Below are 10,033 nucleotides of genomic sequence, written 5' to 3'. Positions count from 1 at the left end.
TCTCTTTGAGATAATTTAATCAAAAACTTTTCTGCAGTTCAGCCTTCAGCTACTTTGTTAGAGACTGAAAACGAGACCCGAGTTCAGCGTCAAATCTTAAATGCACCAGACATGTTTAAATACATGCATGAATACTTAACTTTGAATAAGAATTTCTTTCTGATGTATTTCTCTGACAAAACTGAAAAACACAAAACTTTTGAATATGCAAATACTAGTATATTTTGTTTCCGGAAAAAAACATAGTGCAGGGCAGAAGATTTTTCATTCATTTTCAGGATATACATGCACTTTAGGTTTCACATTTCCACATCAAAGTACTTCCATAAAACCCCTGTTGATACATAAACTCAATGTAAGGAAAACTTTTAGCAAAAGAATATAAAAACTTTGCTCATACATCATTCTGTGCATGTGAAGGTCAAACAAAGTGAAGTTACAACAAGAAAAACTGATTTTTGAATCCATGAAGTTTCAAGGACTGTTCTGTAACACTCATTTTTTGTGATTTTAAAAAGCAACAAAAGTTAAAGCAGCTTCATCGGTTGCAAATTACTAATATTTCAACACTAAAATACGGTATATTAGCATTGCATGTGTGTGGTTTTATCAGATTTCACTCACTGTGTGGTCTCCTTTGTGACACAATCAAAGAATCTAATGATTATTATTACTATATATTATTGCATTTTAACTGTAATTGTGACGTGCTAAATCTGTTGACCTCCCCTTTTTTTTACCCCGTCCACCTTTAACTAGTGAAACAATAGGAAAACAGTAAGCCTGACACCTGTTTCATTAAATATCCAGCATTGTTCTGACGGTAATGGTGTTTTCCTTGAAGAACACATTATTGCAGAAGCTGATTTAGGCCCCTTAATTTATGAGTTTAAGCCACTGTGGTTCTTAAATTTCTCAGGTTACTACCTTTAAGTCAACACTTTTTAAAAATATCAGTTGTCTAGAAAACATTGAAACTGAAATCTATTTATCAGGCTCTAATAAATTCAATTTTTGCAGGGTACATGTGATATTGCGATGTCTCGCAAAATGTGTATGATGGAATCACTTGGTAAAACAGAGCATCGACAAAATCATTTCATGCCGTCATATTAAATGATTAATGTAATTCCCAGTTTTAATAATTACTACAAGTTTGCTTTGATACATTCAGAATACTACCTCTAAACAGAACAGACAGCCACACAGAATACCAAAACATTTCATAATCAACTTGACCAAAATTAAATAAAAAAGTCCTGCATGATGCAAGACCTCAGGCAAATAAATAAAACGGCACCAAAAATCTCAGAAAGCGCATTTGTCAAACTCGACCTACAGCGAAATACTAAACGCAAAAGCAGTTCACTGCAGTCTGGAAGCCTTTCACAAGTTACTCAGAAGTTTGTTTGTTTTTTTTTCCGTGGCACTGAATGTACATTTCATATACAATAACTCAGATTCCACACCAGGTCCACAGTTTGACCACATACACAATGTGCCGGAGGGGAGAAGAAAAAGTTTGGTAGTTTTTCCTCGCTGTCTCTCTGACGGCCTTGGGAGTTTGACTTCTGCCCTGCCAGTGTTTTCCTCCTCTCCAGGCTTTGAGAGCTTTTCATCTCGCCAAGGTGCAAGGGCAGCCACTTCTCTCCCCTCCCAGCCCCTTCCTCCTCCCATCCACCATGTGCATACACATGCGGATTTCCAATTCAGCTATAGCATGAGATTAGCAGCTCTACCACCCCAAGGCTGGCTTAAGACAGGAGGGCAGGCATCCAGCAGCGTTGGTGGGATGCATGCGGGGGAGAAGATCCCCCAAGACTTGTTTGAGGCCACTGTGGATTCTGTGGATGAATCCTCAAAACACACATGTGGTTGCTTAGGATGAGCTGTGCTGTTAAGTGTCAATTTGTTGTCAGCTTGATGGCCTCACATACAGCCAGCTCTGTGGGGCTTCAGATAAAGACATTAGAAGTGTTATGTTGGAGAAAACTGTTTAATCTGAGGAGGTTTCTTCACCACATAAAATAGAACAAGTGCAGACTTTCAGTTTTTAATTGCTAAGACGGTGAATTGATCAATGATGGGGTCTTTTTGTTTGAAGTCAGGGTTGATGAAGTTGAATCTCTTGAGCCCAAGACATTACACCCACTCCATTATTGTACACTACATGCTATAAATTGTTTTTTTATGCATAATAGTACAATAGTTTTAATTATTTTCTTCTTCTAGTCATTCTGAATGAACTGGAGCAGACCATAAATGGCAAAAAAACATGGTATCTATTTTATTTGCTATTTGATATTCTTTTCGGGGATGTCTGCGTACACTCTGGGGCAGCAGAGGTGAATCCAATTTGAATCAGTGGTGCTCACAGCAGTGAAAAATGACATTTAAAAAATTCATCAGCAGCATCTTTTTCCAGAATCAGAGTCCTCGGTACTGTGGATAATCCACAAAACGTTCTGTCAACAGTTTAATAAAGGACCATTTCCTCAGTTTCAGTGGCAATTAGAACACCGTTTTTGAATAAACAGTAAGTTATAATATTAATATATATTTGGAACAGAACAACACAAAACCTCCTGTACCTACTGTATTGTGCTCCTGAAAATTGCAGAAAGGAAAATCTTACAGCAAATAACACTGAATCCTAAAGCCACACAGCAACTGGTTAGGCTTTAGCTGAACTTACAGCCCGGTCTCACGGGGATTCGTGAAACTGTCACGTCAGTTTTTGTTTCGGTTTCGTGCGCACCGAACTTAAGCATATGTATCTACTCACTTTGAGCACAGAAACAGGCATATTTATTTGAAACTGATACTCTGCGCCTATACATTATTCTGAAAGCCTCTTGACAGAGCTCAACAGGCTTACATGCAGACCGGCATTAGGACATGAAGGCCATTTGGCCACAAACCTTCAACAAACCCACCAGACAAATCAAGCATCCAGTGGCAATAGCGCCCGTTACTACTGATCCGTAACATGTGGCCCAACTACAACTAAATTGTGGCTGAATTATTGATACAGTGGCGTTGGCCGCTTTGCAAGTGGGGGCATGAAAGGGAGCCAACATGGGAATGGTCTGCTAATTTTATATGGGAGCCTCAGGGCACATTCCTCCCAGTGAAGACCAAACATATTGACATATGTGTGTAGGGGGAGAGACTGTATATAATATCAGCCTGGTGCTGAAGGAGAAAAATGGACAATGTGACTGTCCATATAGACTCAACCCCAGTCTACATGTGTTATGTTTTCGATTTCTCTGTAAATATGGCTGTAAAATTTAAGAATTTGAGGGCTGAGGTGATGTATTCATGGAGAAGTTGGCAGGTTGGAGTAAAAATGTATGCAATATCCTTTATTCTTTGGCTCTCTTGCTTTTTAGATCACTCCACTGAAGTCATTACAGCTAAGCTGTCTGTTTCACATTCATTTGTCAGTGTAATATCAATACTGAGCAGAGAAATGGTGAGATGAATTGTGATGTATGGGATCAAGTCGTTTAGAAGGGTAGACCAGGGGGGTGTGAGACTGTTTGTAGCTAAGCCAAGGTTGTTGACCGTCAGTGAGCTGGCCGGCTAATTTCTCCAGAAGTGTCCAAAAGCCTTTGTGTCCTCAGTGCACTTTTATTTCCACCTCTCTTGGAATTGTGATGACCGTGCCTCGGGGCGACAGAGACACCTTGAGGAGTGCCCACCTTTAAATCCGCTGCTCCATGACTTCAACCATGACCCCTCGCTGGAGGGATCCCTCAGGCGAGATTTAAACGAGCTCCCCCAGGTCCACTGCGGCTCCTCTGTTCATCGTCACGTTTTTAAAGACATGAATTGGCTCTCTCTGAGGGTTAATTGTAAAATGTATTTAAATAAGAAAAAGACAAGATTTGGATAAAATGGTATAAAAACATACATATGTGGTTAAATGTGCCGTGACATGTGTGTAAACAGTGAGCCAGAGAAGAAAAGGGTAGAATTTGAAGTGGCTGTGACAGAAAGAGAGAAGGAATGCTGAGGGCCCTGCAGTCTCGTTTTCTTTCTTTCTTTCTTTCTTTCTTTCTTTCTTTCTTTCTTTCTTTCTTTCTTTCTACTTCATTCATTCTTTTCTTTCTTTCGTCATTCATTAATTTCATTCCCATAAAACAGAAGGGATTCCCAGTGCTCAAAACACAATAACACTTTAACTGTATTTACATGTCATCAAACTCCAGGCATTTTTCTTTTGATTTGATCACATTTTTTTCCTTTTTCTTTCCCGTTAAATACTATCACTTACATTTTTCACAATTCTGTCTCTCTCCCTCTCTTTCGCTATTATGGAGGACGAATGGCGAGAAAAGCATACAATATACAGGCTATTGATCTACGCCCATCACTGCAGAAAAAAAGTCAGTACAGGGGGTGGGGGAATGGAGGGGGACTGGACACAGCGATCGATAACCTACTCTATCAGCCGTTTCCATGACAACCGGTCGAGCAAGGACAGAGGGCTGCCATGCATTTTGCACCTGTCTATTTCATATACCTATTGTGATAATGAAAGTGTCAGGGAAACGAATGCAAAGGTGACGTGGGGCTCCAGCCCACATCAACTTCCACAATTAAAGAAATTACATAAAGGTTAATAGCTCGCTGGAAACCAGTGATGAAAAATGGGAGCGAGGGCAGGAGGTGCTGGGGGGATTTTGGTGACCTCCTCCTCTTCGTGATGTGGGATGGAGGACGCTGGGAGGCAAACTAGGGTGCAAATCCGGGTGTCTGGATTATTTTCCGGGAAAAAAAAATGCACAGATGACAGTTTGAAATCAGCAGTTGTTTCCTGATATTGGAGATTGGGCCTCTTTTGTGCTTTGACCCCAATTTGGAGGTCGGGCAAGCATGATCAATGTGCTAGCCATTAGCCATTAGCTCACAACGAGCAACTGCAAGAGCAGAGAAATATAACGGGGTAGATACAGAAGAGGAGTGAAGGCAGGCAGGAGGGTGGGAGCGGTGCTGTTGTTCGAGGTTAGCTTTCTCCAGATCAAAACCCAGCAGGCCGAGCCAGACAGACTGTCAGGAGAACTTGACACCCAGATGATCAGTGAATCTCCGTCTGTCTGACTACGGTGGGCATTGAACCTCCGACCCCTCTGAACCGAAGGCTCATAGGCTCCAGAGCCATGGCGCTGAGACGGGTTGGCCCCTAAGTGAAGGGGATGGATATCATGATCTGGGGCCTGTGTTGATCATGTGCCGTATTGATCGCCAATCGAAACTACTGCTGAAAACGCAGGATTGAGACCAAGAGAGCAAAAGAACGAGTGGGAGGGGAGGCAATCAGCTGCGGCTTCTCGCTATGGTCAGCGCCCCTGTATCGGGCTGCTGTGGTTGCCGACATTGCAGCAGAGGAGGAAATGGCGGTTTCTGAGAGTGTTGTACGCAACACATCCAGCTCTTGCGCGTTTCTTTGGGGGTCGCCCCTCTTTACTAGTGCATTCTGATGTATTCTCATCGAGGCGGCAGTCATGAGTGACAAACCGCAATGGATTCGCTTTGAATGACAGCGCATTGAAACACAAGCACGAACACAGCATGTCGGCGAGTGGCAAGCTGCACCACTGTGGACGACACAGCGGTTGTCCTCCAGCACCAGAGGCATTCTGTGTTTTGTGAGCTGTGACAGTGAGCTATTGACAGGCACGTGGCTCTACAATGTTGTTCAGGGGCCATTGGCCACTGCGCTGACCTTTGACACCTCATCCATGCAGCAGCCTTTATTGTTAGGGGAGGAGGAGGAAGAAGTAGGAGCAGGAGGAAGAGGGAGCACAGAGGGGGGGAGATAGATGACCCATGGGCTCCTCGCGTTTGGATTCTCCTTCCCCCACAGCCTCACCCCTCCCATCCCAACACCATCCATTCCTCCCCCTTCCCTTACCCCCTCTTCCTCCACACACTCACACACACTCTCCACCTTATGCCGATCAATGACAGTTTCATGTGGCTTCTCTGGGCCTGCAGTGACGTGTGTCCTATTGATTTATTGACATTACTCCAGGCAAGCGAACCCAGAAGCCCCCTCTCTCAGTAGGCAGCCAGGCTCCAGCCCAGCAGAGGCGTACCTCCCCCTGTGCCGGGTGGGCCCATGCCAAGTCATCCAACTGTACCAGTCTCTGGAAGCAGCAGCGCATTAGCTGCACACAACCGAACAGCGTTTTCGTGCAGATGCGTGTGTGCGTATGTCACTGAGAATGCTTTTAAGCGTCACCCCCTCTCTCTGCCCATAGAGTTACAGCCTGTTCCCCCTCTTCTCCCCGGCACTCCATGAGACATGTAATGGGGACAATGAGTGAGACACCCTGGCACTCACAAACGCATTTACTGTCGCCTCCGATTTCCAGAGGCGACTATTCCACTTTTATGGTTAAAAGGTTCTATTCTTTCGGCCGTGTCAATGTCATGCCTATGTGGCCATGGCTCATCCTTGTGGCTATTGCTCTCATTTGCCCCTCTTCCTCTTTATTTAACTGGAGGTGTGGGGGGGGCTCAGACTAGCCCATCCTTTTACACTGTGCCCTCATGCCCCCCCCCCTCCCCCTCCACCCCTCCACCCTCCAGCTCTCCTGTGTCCAGTGAAAGACCAGTGGATTCAAGGAAGGGAGGGGAAGAGGGCAGCTGGACACTCCCTGTGGCCTGGCTAGCCACTGATGCAGGGGTTGTAGAGGGAGGTGCGGGGGGGTGATTCAACGCCATTAAGATACGGCTGTAGCGATGGCAGCTGGCCCTAAAAAAGAGAAGGAGGAGGTGGGGGGTCAGGGGAGGCTCAGAGATCAGTGACCTGGCCATAGTGTCCAGCTGGGGGGTTGTTTCACAGCCCACCTCCGGCCACGTGCTGGATGACCATCTGGGGATCTGGCAAACCCCACAGCAGAGGTAGAATCATCTTCTTAGTTGCAGGGATGCACAACAACAAAAGTCAAGAAATCTGTCAGCCTAATCTGGAGCGAGGTGGGAGGGGGCACTGCAGCTGCCTGTTGTTGTTTGGCATCGGGTGTGCACATCTACTGTTCAGCTACAGTGCAGCATCCAAGCGGGTTTGTCTGATTTAATTTAATGCAGATGAAGTCACTCTTTCCTTGTAGTTTTGTTGCTGATGACCATTCTCAGTATATATATATATTTTTCACTCTTTTGTCAAAAGACTTCAGAAAATATTGAAAAAGTTCCCAGACCCCAACAAGACTTCCTCAAATAATTTTTTTTCCCGCATGAGCAACCCAGATACCAACGATTTTACCCTGATTTAAAGCAGCAAAACATCACATTTTAGAAACTACAACCACAGTACGTTTGGCAATTGATTAATCGTGGCTGTGCTGCATTTGATGCTGCATTCATGAGTCTGCATAGTAAAATTTTGTAAATAAAATGACTGCAGTGTAGATATCTGCTGGAGTGAACTACTGAAGCGGGACTTTAAAGATGTTTTTAGATAGAATTCCTCCTCTGAAGTGCAGAAGAGCGCAGGGGGGTCACTCAGCAGTCCAGATGGACCACCAGATTCTCTTTTAGCTCAGCCGTTCAGTTTGATGACTGTGATCGGAGCGCAGATTAGGACTGGTTTGTTGTCAGTTCTAACCTCACCCCTCCTACTCTTCCTCCACCCCTTCTTTCTTCCTCTTCCACCCTCTGTCCTCCCCCATTCTTTCATCATCCTCTCCTTCTCCCAAAGCCTTCTGTCTTAAACAGTTTAAGGTGATCGAATTTTGCCCATCCTCCCAATGTGGTCGGAGGGGATCAAAGGTTGCTGACCCCAGCCTGATTGTAAAGGCTGTATGAGGAACCTCCATAATAAACAGAGGTCCTGCTAAACAGATCTGACCTTCCTCGATGCTTCTATGAGCTTAAAAAAAAATCAAATTTTTTTAATTTTTGGGGATCCCGTAATCCCCTTAACATTTATCATCGTTCTGCTAATGAAAGTGATCTTTACGTTCATGTCTGATAGGTTTCTAATTAGATTCACATAGACCCATGTGGAAATGATCCAAAGGATGAGCCAAGGGAGGATTGGAGTGGTGGAGTTATTGCTCTCAGAAACACCGGAGTGTTCCAATGTGCTGAAAGAAATTCATAAATGTGGTGGAGGAGTGGGGTGGGCTGCAATTGTGCACCAGTGTAATCTTTGGTCAGCACTTCTTCATGGCCGATACCGTGATAGGAAAGAAATCCTCTTCTGAAATTTGATTAATTGCTGTCTCTCCGCCTCTCAATCCAAACATTGGTGGAAATGGAAGCCAGTTGACAGGACAGATACATCAGCCTCGAGAGCTGCAAGCCCCTGGCAAGCAGAGGCATTTCTTATCCTGTAACAGGATATCCACATACAGCGAGGTGTGGAAAAGTGAGAACTGCATCGTCTTCATTTGGCCATAACAAGGGAGAGGGGGAGGAGGAGTGTAAAGAGAGGAGGGGGGGAGAGTCAGCCAGCCAGCCAGGCAGGCAGCTCTCTAGGTTGGGCTGAGGCGTATCGATTGATTTCCCAATAGCCTCTGGTCCATGAGCAGCGAACCCTGGCCCCGGTTGCTAGGTGACCACACCATCCAAGATGGAGAGCGGGGTGATGAAGGGTGACAGCAGCTCTGAGGGTCAGCGGGGCCACTGGTCATTCGGCAGCCCCTTTGGGACGCTCCGGACATGCAGATAATGCAATGAAACTGGACCTCAGTTCGCAGCGAGGGATGAGCAAAGGAGAAACACAGAAAGACAATATCAGAGAGGAGTGTCTGATCCGCCATATTTGTTCTGCTCGGCTGTGATCAATGCACAGTCGCCGAATTGCGTCGCAGCTATAAGCGTGTTTATGACATACGTAACGGCAGAATAAAATTGGAAAGCAGCTGTTAGATCGGTTTTATTTGAGGTTCAGGTTTCACGCCACGGAATCTTCCACAAAAAATAGATTCCCTGAAAAATATTTACGGCCCCCATGCGATTTCAGAAGAGCTGTTGACCCTATATGAAAATATTGATTTGACAAACAACGGGGCTATTCAGAAAGTCATTGTGCAAAACATATTGTCTAAATTTGAAGACAGAGGATATTGTCTTTTCAGAATCACAGTAAAAACACACCAGTGTTCTCATTACGGCACCAAAGCAATTTACTGAAATGTACAGTTTACTAGATCGCAGAGGAGGCCGAGAAATTTATTGTCATACTTCTGTCAACATAAATATGCAGCACTGAGTTCCTTGGGTCCAAACTAAGGAGTGAAATTGTTTATTTATGCATTGTCACTGTAAACTTAACTGCAACCTATGAAATAAAGTGCTTCTTCTTTTTTTTGAACAGATTGATTACAGGCATGCAAGTGGAATATTTTACAGCTTATATAGTGTTTTAAATAATCAATCACAGAAACCCTTCAATCTAAAAGCAGAATAAATCCTCGGCGAATGCAGGCGTCGCAACAAACGGCGAACAGGACAAAAGAAAAATACTGTAAACATGAACTGGCCATAATCTATATCACATATTCCACAATGATACATGATACCGTAGCGCTTTTCTACATATCGATTGTTCCAGTGTGCAAGTGAAAAATGATACGGAGGGCAAAAGAGAAGAAGAAGAAGAAGCAGGAGGAGGAGGAGGAGGAGGAGGAAAGAAGAAGAAGAAGAAGAAGAAGGGAGGGGGGTGGATATAAACTGGGAGACAAATGTAAAAGGATCTACATCACACTGTAAGCTCTTGCACTGAGCAAGAAGTTACCAGAAGGCAAAAACGCAGCACAGAGGGGGTGGGAGGCTTGTGTATGTGTTGGTGTGTGTGTGCCGGGGTGAGGGTCATGGGGAGAAACCCATTCAGTCGGCCCTGAAAGGCCACCTTGCATTCTGGCTGTTGCCTGTGTTGTTCCTGTATGAAGGATTTCCCTTCATCCTGTGCCATGCCTCTCATGTCCTCCTCAGAAGGAGCCTGAGCGTTTTCATGTCTGTTGGAGTTCCATATCCTGAGGAGGGAGGACTTATGTGTCTGTGTGTGCGC

The sequence above is a fragment of the Acanthochromis polyacanthus genome, chromosome 12 (genome assembly GCF_021347895.1).
Source record: "Acanthochromis polyacanthus isolate Apoly-LR-REF ecotype Palm Island chromosome 12, KAUST_Apoly_ChrSc, whole genome shotgun sequence".
Lineage (NCBI taxonomy): Eukaryota > Metazoa > Chordata > Actinopteri > Pomacentridae > Acanthochromis > Acanthochromis polyacanthus.
The sequence above is the reverse complement of the archived record's forward strand: the minus strand, read 5'-3'. Positions refer to the sequence as shown.